General features: G+C 32.6%; 1 long non-coding RNA gene across 5 annotated transcripts in view; it reads left to right on the forward strand.

Moving 5' to 3' along the window:
- Positions 1–17358, forward strand: part of LOC145291089 (uncharacterized) — a 563704-nt gene that overhangs the window by 533404 nt on the left and 12942 nt on the right. For 3 of the 5 annotated variants that reach the window (XR_013869328.1, XR_013869329.1, XR_013869331.1), the window contains one exon: positions 15762–15838. This is a non-coding gene — a long non-coding RNA (uncharacterized LOC145291089). Of the gene's footprint in view, positions 1–12102; positions 12135–13937; positions 14039–15761; positions 15839–17358 lie in introns of those variants that run through there. The other 2 variants (XR_013869327.1, XR_013869330.1) reach the window with 2 other exon arrangements.

Here is a 17358-nt window from a genome sequence, read left to right on the forward strand (position 1 = left end):
ATACGTTTTTTTTTTTAAATTTTTTTTAATCGACCAAACAATTGTATGCCATCGATAGTATTAAATTTCATTATTTAAATAAAAGCCAACAAAATAAATAACGATCGTTGGGATTATAAAATCGGTTATCAAAGTGTGCTGAGGTATTGTAGGACAATGTCCCAGCTTGTATTCAAATTGTAATGCACTGGTGTTTATGGGTGCAGGTCAGTACGCCTTAATAGGACAATAAATCGACATATTCAGAATAATTCACCCCTAATTTGTCAAACAAATTAAAATGATCTTATTGTGAAGTGATAACACTTCTCATTACCAGCGTTAAATATTGGAAGGTTATATCAAGTAATATATATTTTAATTAAGGCTAGATTGATACATACTTTGAGAATGACAGGAAATGTAGCAGACGAAAGATCAGCAGAGGTCAATTCACGGTACCCGAGATTAATAGTGGCAGAAAACCCGATCTAAAAAAAACGTAACGTAACATGCGACTGCAGCCGCGATTGAACTCACTACACGAGTTGGTAGTGTACTTCCGATCTTGTCTGTAACTGAATGCTTGATGCTTCACTAGAGCTATCCAAGGTATTTTTTTATTGTGACGCCATCTCTAGATGAGTTGACTACCACAGCTTAAGAGAGGCCCATCTATCCTCGATAAAAGGATATACCATGCCAGATTCCCAACCTGGTATTTTACCTTGCGGTACATAAAGCGCCTCATCTTCCCAAATGGCCACCCATCTGGTACTGGCCAGGCTCGACGTTGCTTAACTTTGGTGATCTGGCGAAAAACCTGTGTGTCAATGTGATTGTAAACCTGATCTAGAATATATTACGTCACATGGCTCTGAGAGATAGAATGATAGAAGTTTAGAGATTCTGAGTTGGAAATTTGAGGTGATCAGATGTGATAAACAAACAACCTATGAATAAATAATAAACGAAATAATACACTCGCACAGTTCTTCCTATTCTTGCCGTTAGTAGAGATTGAGGCAATACCCATTGCCGAATAAAAGGCTCCTTCTACAAATTCAAGCTTGAAGTCGATATTTTATTTTTCTTTGTATTTGTTGTGCCAACTTTGAGAGGGGAGCCTTCGGAGGTATTATGTAGTAAGTTGATATACCTATTTCAAGAATAATGGACTTATCCAAGACTATAAATACAGTTACACTTACTACATTATTGTGCAGCGATTCTTGGCAGTTATGGTCTCAGAATCATGACGTGTATTTCTGTAACAAATTTTTGATAATATACATTTTGTTAATTATACTACTAAGTTTATATTGATTGTTGCGTGTATGCAAGGCTAAAACAGAAACATGAGAGACCCCATAGATGAGGTGTCCTCAGTCATGGAATGGTCTATGGAAACTGTTAGCGTCAGGATGTGAACAAAACTAAGGTATAATTTAATTGAACTGTTTGTAACAAGTGGACATCGGTCTCCCTGCCGAATTTTTTGAGAATATAACACCGAAATGAACTAAGTTTAAAAAGAGAGCTACACATAGTATATATATTTGTTATTTGTTATTGAGAGAAATAAATATTATATTCTTTTATTTGCATGTATTTATTCTTATTAATTGCCGGGCGATACAACAAATTGACGATAAGAATAAGATATGAACAGATACAGGTTAATTCCAATCGATTATCAAAAGACTTAAAAATTGGTATATTTTTGGACAGAATTATAAAGAAAAGCATTTGTAGGTGATTTATGATTTATTTGAAGTTCCAAAACCCCAAGCACCATCAGAACAGGAATGCTTTAACAAATGTAAAAAAAAACTTAAAACTTTGGTCACTGTTCGAAAACAGAAAAAGATATCATTTCCGGAGGAAGTGAAATGTCAGAAGGGCGAGATATTGTATTTATTTATCTCCCCTAACCAACGAGAAGATAAGAAACAAAGCCAGGAAAGTGGGATCTGAAAAGCCAGAACCATAGACGACAAATACTCTGACTGACCAAAAAAATACCTGGATAACCCTGTCAGCATTTCCCAGTAGAGATGCCTTAGACGATAACCTAACCCCTTCTCAAATGGCAAGAAAGTAAAGCCTTGGACGGTGGACCACTTACAATTGCACAGAGCCATGACACAGACTGAGAGAGAATAAACCACATAAACCACACCAGCCAAGCATGCCCAAAACTCTGTCAGTCTAAAATCTTGTGGAGTGATAGCGTGTTCACTATGAGAATGAACTCTGAAAAAGTCTATAATATGTCTTTCTTATTTGTTATTACCAGAATGCTCTTCTTCTAGGATGCTGGCTTTTCAAATTCCACTTTACCGATCTTGTGTCACATCTTCCCTTTGTGGGAGAGAGATAAACATTGAGTAGATGGGAATGGTTTTATGTTATGGTTACATATGTTGACTGTGGGCTTCGCATGCCGACTTCGACTTCTGTACCAATGATTAAGAAAAGTATGTATATATGCTTTCTCGGACTATAGATTAAATAATAGAATAGGCTTGATTCTTAAGCCCAAGTTGTGCAACTAGCCTAAAAGAAGGAAAACTCAAAAATAGCATTTTTCTTTCTAATATTTACCCCAGCATTGTTTCCAGTCATTCTGAACTTCTTACAAGGGGTATCTTTTGTCTCTCAAGACTGAAAAGAGGCCTTTTTTTTTTTAAATATGTATATATTATACATACATATTTTTTTAAAATATGTATATATTATACATACATATATCCAAGTTTGAAAAAAACTACAGTTTTTGTTGGTTTTTTTTTGTATTTGTTGCAATTATTTTCTCAATTATTCAAGCGATTTTCTGAAGTGTAACTGGTGTACTAGGTTATATGGTCCGTTATATAATCCATCTTGAATGCTTTCGATCTTTGTGATTTCTTTTTAACTAGCAGATCGTTATTTATCAAGGCCCAAAGGCCATTCGAGGATAAGGGTTAATGAGTTTCAGGTGTTTGGTGAGACAACGCCGTGATGATCAGTAATGGTGAACACTGGGTAGGATTTGATTATTAAAGAGGACAACAATAAGAACTTGTTTACAATGGATTTGAAAACAACCATGTCATAGTCATCTGGGAAGCAGCCCTGCAGTATTGTGTTCCACAGACAGGTAGTTCTATAAAAATGATCATAATTAGAAGATATTTTGTTGTTAATCTATTATTAATGTAAATTTGCTATCTGCCTTGCTGAAACCGAAACTATATTCTTATTTTCTATTGTACGCTTATACTATCTTTCAATGTTTAATTCAAGCGTGGTCGTAGTGTAGTATATATTCATTCGTCATGATACCATCCCTTCCTGAGCACTCCATCCTCCTTTTGGGGGAAGGGGATGAAGGTAGTTTAGTAGTGATACTGTCCTTCCATGGATCAACTTCTCCTTTTGGGGAGATGGAGGAGTGATATACTAACAAAAACTTGTACGTTGATTGAAATAAACAAGAACTGCTGTAGTTCCATAGTCACCATCAATATTTTCATGAATATTTTTTGTAGCAATAAAAACAAATATGGCGTTGTTACTGATGCTGTTCGGCATCATTCATTCATTTCATATGAATCACATGATTATTGTTGGCATTCGTTTCCTCGATATCTTTCTAGTTGGAATTTTAAAAAATTCGAGTACTTACAAGAGGGGCCACGTGAAGGTTGCCAACATCCGTAAGTGAAAGTGTTTCTGTGTAACAAACTGGACTCGAACTTGGCACACCTAGGTTGTCAGTTAGTGTCGTTAACCATTTAGCCAGTCTCACCTGTATGACTACCATATATTGAATAATTAACAACACCAACAACAATAATAATAGTAATGATAATAATAAATAAATAAATGAAAAAGGAAAAAGAAAATATTAATAAAAATGAAGAAGAAAATATTAATAAAATTTATGTGAAAGTTGCTGTACGTCCAATCATATTTCATCCTTGATGAAATATGATCGGACGTATTATTGATGAAATATGATTGGACGTATGGTTGAGGAAATATGGTTGCTTAGAAAAACGAACACAAAAAAAATCCTAACCCTTTGTTGTCTGGTTTATGATATTGCTCTGTAGTATAACAAGAAAAAAATAAACGAAAACATAGTTTTTTCAGAATGTTGCACCTATTGAAATATAATACGTTTTATTGAACGATAAAGTCAATCATCCGCTTTCGCATACCGTTCACAGTCTGCTGGTCAATGTTTAACGCCTTACTTACAGTAGAAATGCCAACGATAACTTCGATTTTCACATAGTTCATCAAGTCCCCATTTACTTGTTTCTCCAAAAGGGCAGAGTTAAACACAAAGTTGGTTTTTAATGTGTGGAAAAACGAACTCCACACACACAAAAAATAAATAAATAAAATAACGGCCACTTCAGATGAGACAAAAATAAAAAATTGCCTCAGGATTTCTCTTTCATTGACTGAGGGCAGAAAAGATATTACATGTTGAATTATTTATTTGCATAAAAAGAAATAAAATATAAGGTCCTCTTGGATGACTTCTTGCCACACTATAGCAATACCGCTTTAAGAGAGGTAGGGTTATAGATTGTGAAACTCTTGCTTCATTGCATACTCTCTGCTGAGACACCTTTACAGAAGGCGTCCATTGTCCCTTATTTATTTGCTAATCTTATGAAAGCAGAGTTAAACACAAGGTAAATTTTATGTAGAGAAAATCCAGCTTCTCAAATAGGGACACTCTGAATGGGACAAAATAAAAATTGCCTCAATCTAAAAATATTTCTCTTCCACTGAGACAGAAAATATGAAGTGTAGTATCAGAACAGATACTATACTTTGCTCCTAGCATGAAACAATATCAAAATATGGGTGTGAAATGAATGTAGGACGTTTTGACTAAGAGACATTTTGGTTGGCTATTTTAAAATGGCACTTTTGAGTCTATATAATAAAATGACTGCAGAAATTCCCCTCTGGACCAAAGTATCTAGTCTAGATTTGCAACAACAGATGCCACATACAAATTCAATATGTCTAGCCAATAGCCAATATCTTATGTAGTTTTTGAACACTATTTTATACACATTCAATCATGATAATAAAATGCTACATTGCATCCGACGAGCAACATCATCACAATCATCACATTTTCAGAGGAAGGAGTCCTTATTTTTATCTCTAAATATTTAGTCCAACCACCGTTACCAGTTGTCCTCAGAACCAATTCTACATGTTCCACATATACTGTGATTACACAGCCCATAACTGACTCATAGATACTTACACATAACACAATCTGTCCAATTTCGGATTCATAAATAATAATAATTCCATCCATTCTGATTGGCTGAGCTCTGAAAATTCTCACATTCTGGAATCTAGTTATTCGCTTTATAAACGAACGCTTAATAACGTTAAAATATGGCATCACTAAAAAACATATTTTTAGCCAGGAGTCAAGTTCATTTACTGTATAGATCATTTCAGACATGTAAGATGGAAAAGACAATCATTAAACTAACGTTAAATAACCTATTTCAAAATAAGCTATCCACTATAAGATTCTCCTTCGTTGGTGTCATAAGTGTCTTGGACGATGACAACGTCTTCATCAAAAGATCAACAAAACTGAATTCTTTTACCAATAAACACACTGCGTGTACATTGGTGATGTTTAAAAACGACGCATTTCATATGTGTTTATATATTGAAGAGTGTAGCTCCCAAATATTTGCGACTTTTATTTTAAGATTTTTCCTCTAAACATAAAAGAAAACAACACTGACGTCTTTGTCAGAACTAAATTGAAGAGGTTAGCTCCGAAATATTTGCGTTTTTTAATCATTATGGCTAAAGAAAAATAGGACAGTTTATTGAAACAAAATAAAACAAACTTTTTTGCTAACAATTTTATTTATGCTACATAAGTCTTTATATACAATTCCATAATTTTTTTTATCGGAACAAATCATTAGAAAATATACTCAATTATTTGGAAGCTAAACTCTTCAATATATAAATGTATATGAAATACATTGGTACTTCGCCACGGTACATTCATTTTAGCCACAGGCGCCAGTGCCTGCTATTATACTTGGCCGGCAATGGCTCCCACTAACAAATGTAGTTTTTTTTTTTACAGGTGGGAGGGGGGCATACTTCCACTTTGCAACGCCGGTACACGGGTTCTGCTAGTATGTAAATAAAATTAGAAATAAATTTTAAAAAAGACGCGAGATAAAGTTTATTTCACATAAACTATAAAAGTGTTCAATCAAATGTTTTGTAAAACATAATTAAAAATATACAAAGATTATTGATTTTTCTTCGGAGTTAAATCGATATTTTCGACATTTTATTGATACATGGAAGAGAAAAAAGATTTGACAAATGTCGAAATTTAATCAAAGTTCTTTTAAAATGAACGATTTTAAATTGAAAATTATAATATCTGTTCGCCAGTTTATTCGCTGGCCAAAACTCTGATTACCATAAACAATTCCTCCTGTGTGTCAGGGTGGAATTTTATTTATCTTCTTTCCACAGAGAGATGATGTGCCACAAGGGTCAGGAAAATGGGATTTAAAAAGACAGCGCCCTACAGGAGGAGCATTTTGGCCTGCAAAACATACCTGTCAGTTCTGTCGGCATTACCCCGTAAAGATGCCTCGAACAATTAGCAAAGAGGGAGAAGGCAAAACCTGGGAAGGTGGATTTGCACAGGATCAAAATATACCTCACTCATCAGTGAAAACCCTGTTTCAGAAATGGCTTAGTCTCTGTTGGCTTGGTATTGAGGAAATAGTTAGAAGTTGTTAGTTTAGATACTTTTGGATATCAATATTTAATTAAAGTTGTTTGAAAAAGGACAATTTTAAATTTAAAATGAGTTCATAATTATTATGGAATTTTAGTTCATGTAATAATAGATAGGGATGTCAACAGACTAATAGAAATTAAAAATATAAACGCATCATTTATTTATTTGTGGACTGTTATCCTCATCTTCATAGTTGTTGTTGTTTCAACACATTTTGGCCAACTACTCCTCTGGCTTTCGTCAGGTTGTTAACTGCGTCAGGATAAGAATACTGAGCCTCTTAACTGTATCCTTCCATAATTGTTGTCGTCTCATCACGTTTTTGGCCAACTAATCCTCTGGCCAGCTTTATGTAGGATTGAAACCGTTATCTTCAGACAATGCTCACGTTGAGACTCAACACCTTAATCCACTGTGCCATTGCCCCGAAGTGGGTAGAGGCACCGATACCGTTAAGAGACTCAGCATTCTTATCCTGTCACGGTTAACCACCTGATGAAGGCCAGAGGAATAGTTGGCTGAAACATTGTGAAACAACAAACAGTCCGAAAATAAATTTAAAATTTACTCATCTCAAAAGCGTCCAATAATAAACTAATAAACACATCATTAAAGCTAAACCAACCATCTGGGTTTTTCTTTAATGATGTATTTAGATATTTCTTCCGGTTGTATATTTTTGCTAGTCTAAGAAGATGGTATCATGTAATCAGACATATACTACACTGACCTCCAAAAGAGCTGCCAATAATTGAGAGGCTGGTAGTGTGATGAATAAACACTACACCTTTCCCCAAACAAGGAGGAGTTAATGCCTGGGAGGATGATATTATGACAACTGAGTAGATACTACCTCTTTCCAAAAGGAGAAGGTAATCCTGGGAGGAACCATCCTCTCAGGTAATGCCCGGAAGGAATGTATCATGATGAATAATAATATACTATACTACCCCCCTCCCCCAAGGAGGAAGTAAAACCTTAGAAGAAAAATAACGGTGGTAATGCCCGAGATAATGGTGCGATGATGAACAAATGAGCATATGCTACACTGTCACCTAGAGAAGGAGATCATGCCTGGCAGTATGATATCATGGCAACAGAAAAGATAATACATTACCCTTACCCTCAAAATTAAAAACAAAGAAGGTAAACAACAGATACTATATTACACCCTACCCCAAAGAAGGATGTAATACCTTGGGAAGATTCTTCTTAAAAAAAGAGGAGGTAATTCCTGGGAAGATGGTGTTGTGACAACAAAATCGATATTTCATTACCCACCTCTTTTTAAAGATAATACAATAGATTTCCAATTAAACCCGTTTTTGTTTTCATTCATTTAAAAATGCCTAGTCGTATAAATATTATTTTTTATAGTGCTGAAATCTCTTTGCAAAATTCAAAGTGTAGTATCTGTTAACAGCATCCCAGTAGACTTAGACGCTTTTACTAATGCCGTTTTATGTAAGTATTAAACCAAAAATTTTTGAAATTCTAAGAAAGCTTTTTATCCTTTTTTTATTATTAAATCCCTTTAATTAATATTATTAATAATAATTATTTTATTCACGTTCCCCCCAAACAAGGCATATCGCCACTTGGACGTAATGGGATTCTATTTGGGACCTAGGAAATGTTAAGCCAAAAGTTTGAAGAATGGATTTTCAGGCAAGGTGTTATTTGTTATGGCAATTGGTGGTTGAGAAGGTTATTTTTATAGCTGTCAAAGGAAAGAAGTTTAGTCTTAGTAGCATTAGATGTTACCATCCATTTATGGATCCATTCCACTGTCGACTGAAGGCCATTTTTCAGGGGTTTTGCCATTGCCTTGGATATGTGTTCATTAGTTTTGACTTCATGTCTATTATAGAGCATGGTATCATCAGCAAATATAGCAATCTCAAACACAATTTTATCAGGGAGATCATTTATGAATATCAGGAATAATAAAGGTTTAAGGACCACCTCCCTGGGGCACATCTGCATCAGTATCATGTTGTTAAGACATATGGCCATCGAAGACAACCTTCATTTTTTTTTTTCATGTCTAGGAAAGATCTGATTATGTTAAGTATTTGTCCCAAAATACCATATAATTTAATTTTCATGAAAAGTCCGTCAGGCCAGACCTTATCAAAGGTTTTGGATATATCAAGGGCTACAGCCCTAACTTCCCTTGCCTTATCCAGTGCATGATGTATGCATTCAGATATGACGGTTAAAATATCCACAGTAAAATGGGATTGTCTAAATCCGTATTGTTGGTCAGAAAGAAACTTAGCATTTTCAAGATGATGGATTAGTGCTTGCTTGATTAATGACCCAAAGATTTTAGTAAAGAGGGGGAGAATATTGATGGGATAATAATTGAGCAGCTCAGTTCTTTCATCAGAATTCTTGAATATTGGTACCATAGAGGTAATCTCCAGCTATCAGGAAAGCAAGACTATATGAAAATCTGACGATACAAATTAGCCATATATCTTACAGAATATTAATTTATTAGAAATGGTTTCTAAAATAAATATGCAAATTAGCAATACGTATTGATGTTTGTAAGTGTTTACAGATCACAGCTTTTAAAATGGTAAAAGGGGACCATCGTGTTTGCATAATCTTTGGAAATGTCCTCAATGTATTTGTATTTATTTGCTTCTTCACGAAAGCAAAATGTGACACAAGGTCGTTTTTAATGTAGAAGAAAATCAGCTCCCCAAAAAGGGGCACCCTAGAAGAAGCAAAAATAAAAATTGCCAGTATGGAAGGATTTCTCCTCTATTGATAAAGGACAAATTAAGTGTAGCATCAGAACAGATACTACACTGTGATCGTAGCCCGAAGGTGAGATACTTTTTCTATTTATGTCCTCAATGTATTTGCTCCAATTCATGTTGCCTGTGAATGTTAAACCGAAAGTTTGAAGAATCGGCTTCCAGGCAGGGTGTTATTTGTTATGGTAATTGGTGGTTGAGAATGTTTTTTTTTTATTAGTTAAAGTACAGAAGCTGAAGTCGTTTTGATGTTAGTATACTTAGTTACATCTAAATATCGATGTCGTGATTCAAGGCATTTTTTTGACACTTAGTTGCAATCTAAACATTTTTGCATTTATTCTTTTAGATATATACTAGTAGACCACTCGACATTGCTTGGTCGTAAAATATACTTAAATATATTTTAATTTACGCAGATTTTGTACTTATTTTTATAGAACTAATTCTCTATTGAGTATTATATTGTATCCGATGTGCACTGGTGATTTCAAAAGTTATAAGACTTGCATATCATCAGCTAGAATTGAAGCCATGACATATTATTCGCTACCATCTGAGCTCAAGCCATGTGCATATCAAAAGTTTACAAATTAAAAGACTTAAACGAATAAATGTATATTTGCACATGCGTAGAGGATAGACATTAGTTCAACTTATGCTGGCCAAGTTTCAATTTTTTCAATTTTGATTCCTCAGAAGCTTTTCTATTTTTGAGGGGAGGAGGGGTAAAAACTTAACTGAATTTGTTCCACAGGCCGAAATAGCCCATATATCAAGTTTCAAATTTGTAGATGAAAATTTGAGTAATTGATCGAGACCGTTCTGCACGTGCATGCGCGCGCACACACAAACACACACACACACACACACACACACACACACACACACACACACACACACAAGACCACTTATATATAGAGAGATTTATATTCATTTATATCATTATAATCGAAATCAAATAAAGTCTGTAAATAAATTCATCGTGATTAAATTTTGTTAAGATATTTTCTAATCATGTATTCTTCTTTAAGTTCTTCTTTCATTATTAATGACCTTGAAAATAAATACTATAAAAAATTTGCACTATACTAATAATGTACTATAGTATGGTTTCATAGCATCTCCCAGCAAAACGTATATTAATATTTCATATATTTAGAAAATGTGTCTTACACCAAATGACATTATTGAAACACTCAATTAATTATAGTCATAATTTAGGGATAAAAAAAGACAAATGACTAAAAAAAAAAATGGATGTATTATTGTTAAGTGTTGACACATTATGTTGAACAGAGTGCAGTCTCGATACTGTGTATGAAGTAATTTCCAGTAACAAAGATGGCAGCTAAGAATCAAATGCGGTTCGTGACATAGCCAACAGCGAACTGATTGAATCCAAAATTCGACAATTTTTATAGTAACTTTGGAAAATTTTCATTGGTTGATTACCACAACCGGTGATTATAAAAACGATTGGCGAAATCATTGGTGTCATACCCCCATTAGAAGTCTGATGGGGATGGTCTCCTAGCGGCTTCGGCTGCAGGGAGACAGGGTAGTACACGTCAAGGATTCGTCACTTGACACTCAGCCCAACAGGTGAGGGGCCGGGAACTGGCCCAGCACCTGTTGGCCTGAGGTACACCGCCTGGGTAATACCTAGGAGGTCCACCCTCCCAGGCCTTGCCACCGGGCTTTCCGGTGGGACAAATTTATTGCTTGCTGCCTGAGGCGCCCCGACCGGAGAATGCCGACGGGGTTACTCAGGCAATTTTTAAAATTGCAGGATTGCCCCTTCTTTAGGGGAGCCTGCGGGGTTCCCACTTTCCGGCCTTGTGCCACATATTGCTGATGTGGGCAGCAATTAAATATATACCTCCATTAGGAGTCAAAAACGTTTTACAATTATCGATACTGATCAAATAAATTGATTTTTAATGATGTTTTGATCACCCAGGCTTTTTTGTTTAGTTATTTTAAAAGAAAAAATATGCACGTCCACACTTCACCCTTTTTAAAATTATCTATTTAATAATAATGTCGGTTAAGAACAACATTTTCAAATTATTAAAAAAATTATTTATTAATCAACATGTTCAATTTTTAGGTTGGAGCTAAGCAATTTATTATCTAAGTTTGCATGTAAAAGTATCTCTTGTGTACATATTTCCTTGAAGACTTTGTTTAATACTAAAGAGTCAGCACTTACTAAGGCCAAAATTATTGAAGGATAAGGTTAAATGGGATTATTAGTTGAATGATGAACAATACGATGAGAGGATTTTCAGAATTTCATTACTTAAGATTACAGATTAATAAGTATTTGTCAAATTGAACTTGAAGATGACCATGTTGCAAAGTCCTGTGATGTTGTGTTTCGTAAATTGGAGGTGCTTGCGAAGAAACTCTGATCATTCATTCAAATTCTAAGGTTATGCAATTTTTATTTTTAAAAAAGCTTACCTATTCAATTTTTAACTGACGTTTACTTCACTATGCAAGTTTAACATTTATATTTTCACAAAATTCATGTTGGAAATTCTGAAAAAGTGTTTGTAAGTATGATTATTTTGGTTAAAACTTGTTGAAAAACACAATTTTGGGCATTTGAGGGTTTCATTAATTATGTACGAAAAATAAGGTACGACAAATGTGCGATGAAGCACGACAACTGCTCCTGCTGTTTTCTAATCGTGTGATATTCAGGCATGTTATACAAACAATCTGAAATTCTTATATGAAGAACAATAAAAAAGAATTTAGACCGATTGACAGACTGTCCTTTTGCTAATAATTTTGTAAAAAATAAACAATTTTTTTCATTAAAAATTTCGTCAAGAATAAACATTTTTTTCACTAAAGATTTCGTCAAGAATAAACAATTTTTGACAAAGAATTTTTTCAAGAATAAACAATTTTTTCACTAAAAATTTTTTCAAGAATAAACAATTTTTTCATTAAAACTTTTGTCAAGAATAAACATTTTTTCACTAAAAATTTTGTCAAGAATGAAGATTTTTTCATTAAAAATTTGTCAAGAATAAACAACTTTTTCATTAAAAATTTTCTCAGGAATAAACATTTTTTTCCACTAAAATTTTTTTCAAGAATAAACAATTTTTTTCACTAAAATGTTATCAAGAATAAACAATTTTTTTCACTAAAAATTTTTACAAGAATGGATAATTTTTTCACTAACATTTTATCAAGAATAAACAGTTTTTTCTTTAAAGATTTTGTCAAGACCAAATAATTTTTTCACTAAACATGCTTTCGAGAAAAATCATTTTTTCACTAAAAATTTTGTCGAGAATAAACATTTTTTCACTAAGAATTTTGTCAAGAATAAACATTTTTTTCATTTAATATTTTGTTAAGAATAAACAAGTTTTTCATTTAAATGTTTCCCAATTACAAACAATTTTTTTCATTTAAAACTTCGTCAAGAATAAACAATTTATTCACTAAAAATTGTCAAGAATAAAGAATTTTTTTCACTAAAATTTTGTCAAGAATAAACATTTTTTCATTAAAAATTTTGTCAAGACCAAACAATTTTTTACTAAAAAGTTTGTCGAGAATAAACATTTTTTTTACTAGAAATTTTGTCAAGAATAAACAATTTTTTTCATTTAAAATTTCGTCAAGAATAAATAATTTTTTCACTAAAAATTTTGTCAAGAATAAACAATTTTTCATTAAAAATTTTGTCAAAAATAAACAATTTTGTTCACTAAAATTTTGTAAAGAATAAACATTTTTTTATTAAATTTTTTTCAAGAATAAACAATTTTTTCACTAAAAATTTTGTAAAAAAATAAGCAATCTTTTTTCACTAAAACTTTTGTAAAAGAAAACGTACTTTTTTTCAGACTGACGGGGCGAGATTTACAGGAATTAGATAATTTATTGATATATTTAATTTTCATTATCATTTATTTTTAGGTAAGCATTACTATTAAAAATATTTATGGTTTTAAGAAAGTAAACAACTATTCTTTTCCTTTTCACATAAGGATACATTTTCTTTCTATTATTCATTTTTACAAATATTTTAAGTGAAAAACAAACAAACAAAAAAACAGTAGGAGCAATTTGTCGTGTTTTAATTTGTCGTGCCTAACTTTGTCTGCTTATGTATTACACGAGTAGAGAATCAGCAGGAGCATTTGTCATGCTTTGTCTTGCCTTAATTTGTCATACATTTGTCGTATCTTAATTTGTCATGTCTTAATTTGTCATACATTTGTTGTGCCTTAATTTGTCGTGCCTTTATTTGTCATACATTTGTCGTTCCTTAATTTGTCATACATTTGTCATGTCTTAATTTTTCATGCATTTGGACACTTCTGCATGACAGTGACATGAGGCAAAGGTGTGTATTTTAGTTTCAAGAACCGCCGATAGATGTCACTTGTCAGCCAAAGAACAGGGGTCGATAACTCTTCCTTTTCTAAAAGTACGTGCAAACTAAAATTATATTTTGCTACATTTTTATACAATCTTTCTGTACAAAAAACATTATTCTAAAACTGCTATAAGTGTTTCATGTTTTTCAAATTATATTTTACTACATTGACAAACTAAACTTATATTTCGATACATTTTCATATTAAAATTATATTTTGCTACATTGACAAACTAAACTTATATTTCGATACATTTTCATATTAAAATTATATTTTGCTACATTGACGAACTAAAATTATATTTCGATACATTTTCATATTAAAATTATATTTTGCTACATTGACAAACTAAACTTATATTTCGATACATTTTCATATTAAAATTATATTTTGTACATTGACGAACTAAAATTATATTTTGATATATTTATACAATCTTATTGTGAAAAACAAAAATATATTTGTGAAAAAAAAAACAACCAAATTATTCTTAAACCTCTATAAATTTTTCATGTTTTTAAATTTGGATATGTCTTTATACAATCTTACTGTGAAAAAATCTTTCTGTAAAAAAAATATTCTCAAACATCTATAAACGTTTCATATTTTCAAAATTCTATTTTGTTAAATTGACAAACTAAAATTATATTTTGATACATTAAATCACACATTGAAAAGACATGATATATACATACACTAAAATTATATTTTAATACATTGTCGTGTCTTAATTTGTCATACATTTGGCATGCCTTAATTTATCATACATTTTTTGTGCCTTAATTTTTCATACATTTTTTGCGCCTTAATGTGTCATAAATTTGGCATGCCTTAATTTGTCATAAATTTATGGTGCCTTAATTTATCATACATTTGTTGTGCCTTAATTTATCATATATTTTTGTGCCTTAATTTGTCATACATTTTTTGTGCCTTAATTTGTCATACATTTTTTGTATACAAATTCTAAAAAGCAAAAATAATACTTTCTTTTTTTTGAAAAAAAAATAACAAAAAAAAACAAAAAAAAATAATTAATAGCGATTTTTCCAGTGTAATTTTTTTGTCATACACATTTTGTGCCTTAATTTGTCATACATTTGTTGTGTCTTAATTTGTCATATATTTGTTGTGTCTTTATTTGTCATACATTTGTCATGCCTTAATTTATCATACATTTGTTGTGCCTTAATCTATCATACATTTGTCATGCCTTTATTTGTTGTATATGAATAGTAAACTGGGCATTTGATATCAAACTTAACATCGCTACTAAAAGATAAAGGAATAATCTTTTCAAAAGTTTTCTTTTTATATAATTTGAAATGTAGATGATTGATCGATACTTACCAGAATTCATTAAAAAGTATTGTACAATAAACATTTTAGAGGAGGTGATTACATGTCATATATATGTGTGTGTGTGTGTGTGTGTGTGTGTGTGTGTGTGTGTGTGTGTGTGTGTGTGTGTATGTGTGTGTGTGTGTGTGTTTGCTTTTTGTTAAATATAAAAAATTAAAAATTAATTTTTATTGATTTTGACGTCTCTCCTTCGCCATCCGTTCTGCTGTTTCAACAGCTTTGACCAATCATAAAATAGATTAGATAAAAGGATAAAGTTACCGCCACCGTTGCTATCACCGCATAGTTTTAGTGAGCCCCTCTCCCCACCCAGTCAATCTTACCAACCGGAAGATTCTGTTGTTTTCACTTCCAATTAAACGAGATCTGCCAACGAAATTTACATCTGTCAGTTTCTTTTTGGCATTTCAGCTGACTGGTCACAATGCTGTCCAGGTTCTTCCTAATCGCCATCCTTGTGATAACTTTCAATAGCTTCTTCATGGCTGGTAAGTACGTTTCACCATTCATTTATTTTTATTAGCAATTAATTGTGGCTCAGAGATGTTTGACTGAAAGATACCAGTTGAAAATCTGTTGGCGAAACTGGGCTATTTCGGTGGCTTTTTATCTGTTAGGGTTGAGTTATTCATCCTGGTATGCAAGTGCATAAGAAAGCTGTTAATGGTATTGAAATGACGTGATATATAAACAAAAGCAAACGTCTTATTGAGATTATAACTCTTCATATATTTATTGGTTCCCGACAAAAAGAAGGTGGACCTGTAAATTCATCCTTGTCCATTCGTCCGTTCACATTTTTCTCAATAACACCGCCTTGGAATTTTTTAAAATTTTGCACAAACATTAAACATGATATGAGTAAAATAGTAACACAACGGATTTTCTGGGAAAACTCCAGTTGCCCCCTTAAGGGTGCCTTTTGGATTAAAATAGCTAAAATTGATACTGTTGTGCTTATTAAAAAATATCGATGCTTTGGATTTTTATAAAACTTTCTGAAAAGTTGTAACTAACTGATTTCTATATAATTTTATTTGTCTATACTTTACAATAACTCTTAAGTGTGCCCCTGGAGATCTTTTAGGGCTAATAAAAGCACTCCATTTTTACCATATTTCTCCAAAATTTTCTGTGTATGTCTACTTAACAGTTTGGCCTGGTACTGAACTCAAATTTAAATATGTTAAGGCCTTGGGGACATTTGGGGCTAAATGGGAGTGCAAATGATAGCATTAGTCATTTCTTTTTTTTAAATTTACATATGTTAAGGCTTAAAACTGCACTGTTTGTTCATTTTCACCAGGATTTGACGTCATCTGGTGACTTTTAAAGCTAAATGGGGCAAATGCTGAACTTAGTCATTTTTTATGTCTCATTCACTGTGCACTCATGGAGAACGATGCATATTTCACTTGTTTATTTTTCAAAAAGACTTGATGGGCTACTGTGATTAAGAGTCATAGTCAAAGAAGCATCATAAGTAGGGAGTTGTGCAGCAAGATATTTATTGACATTACATTTATATTTCTGCACATTGATACAGTCAGGTAAACAGGAAGCATGAAGGGAATCCAAAGACTTGTAGTTTGAGGAAAAAATAAAAAGCCTTCTGGCATCTAGGGGCCTCGACAGTGAAAGGATGAGATTTTGCTGATTTTCAGGTTGGTTAGGGCCATTTATGTCGAGGAGCACCAGAACAGCAAATTCATAAGAGCACATACCATTAAAGTCCTTGTAAAACAAGCAGAGGGATGAACATTATAGCGATAGCACAGGGGCTGGAGCTTGGTAAACAGTAAGGGAATTATAAATTCTTTTGTAGAGTACATCTTAGAAGGAAAGACTAGTGGTTGGTGCACCAGCCCAAATGTGAAAACATGCATAGATGAATAGTGGCTGATGTGAGAAGTTGTCTAGCCTGATAAAATGATCCCACTTTCTTTGCATCAGATTTGGCAATGTCTTCTATATATTTATTTCAATTCATGTTAATTTTTAATTTTAG

This window comes from Euprymna scolopes, chromosome 2 (genome assembly GCF_053919585.1).
Source record: "Euprymna scolopes isolate OS-2025 chromosome 2, ASM5391958v1, whole genome shotgun sequence".
Classification (NCBI taxonomy): domain Eukaryota; kingdom Metazoa; phylum Mollusca; class Cephalopoda; order Sepiida; family Sepiolidae; genus Euprymna; species Euprymna scolopes.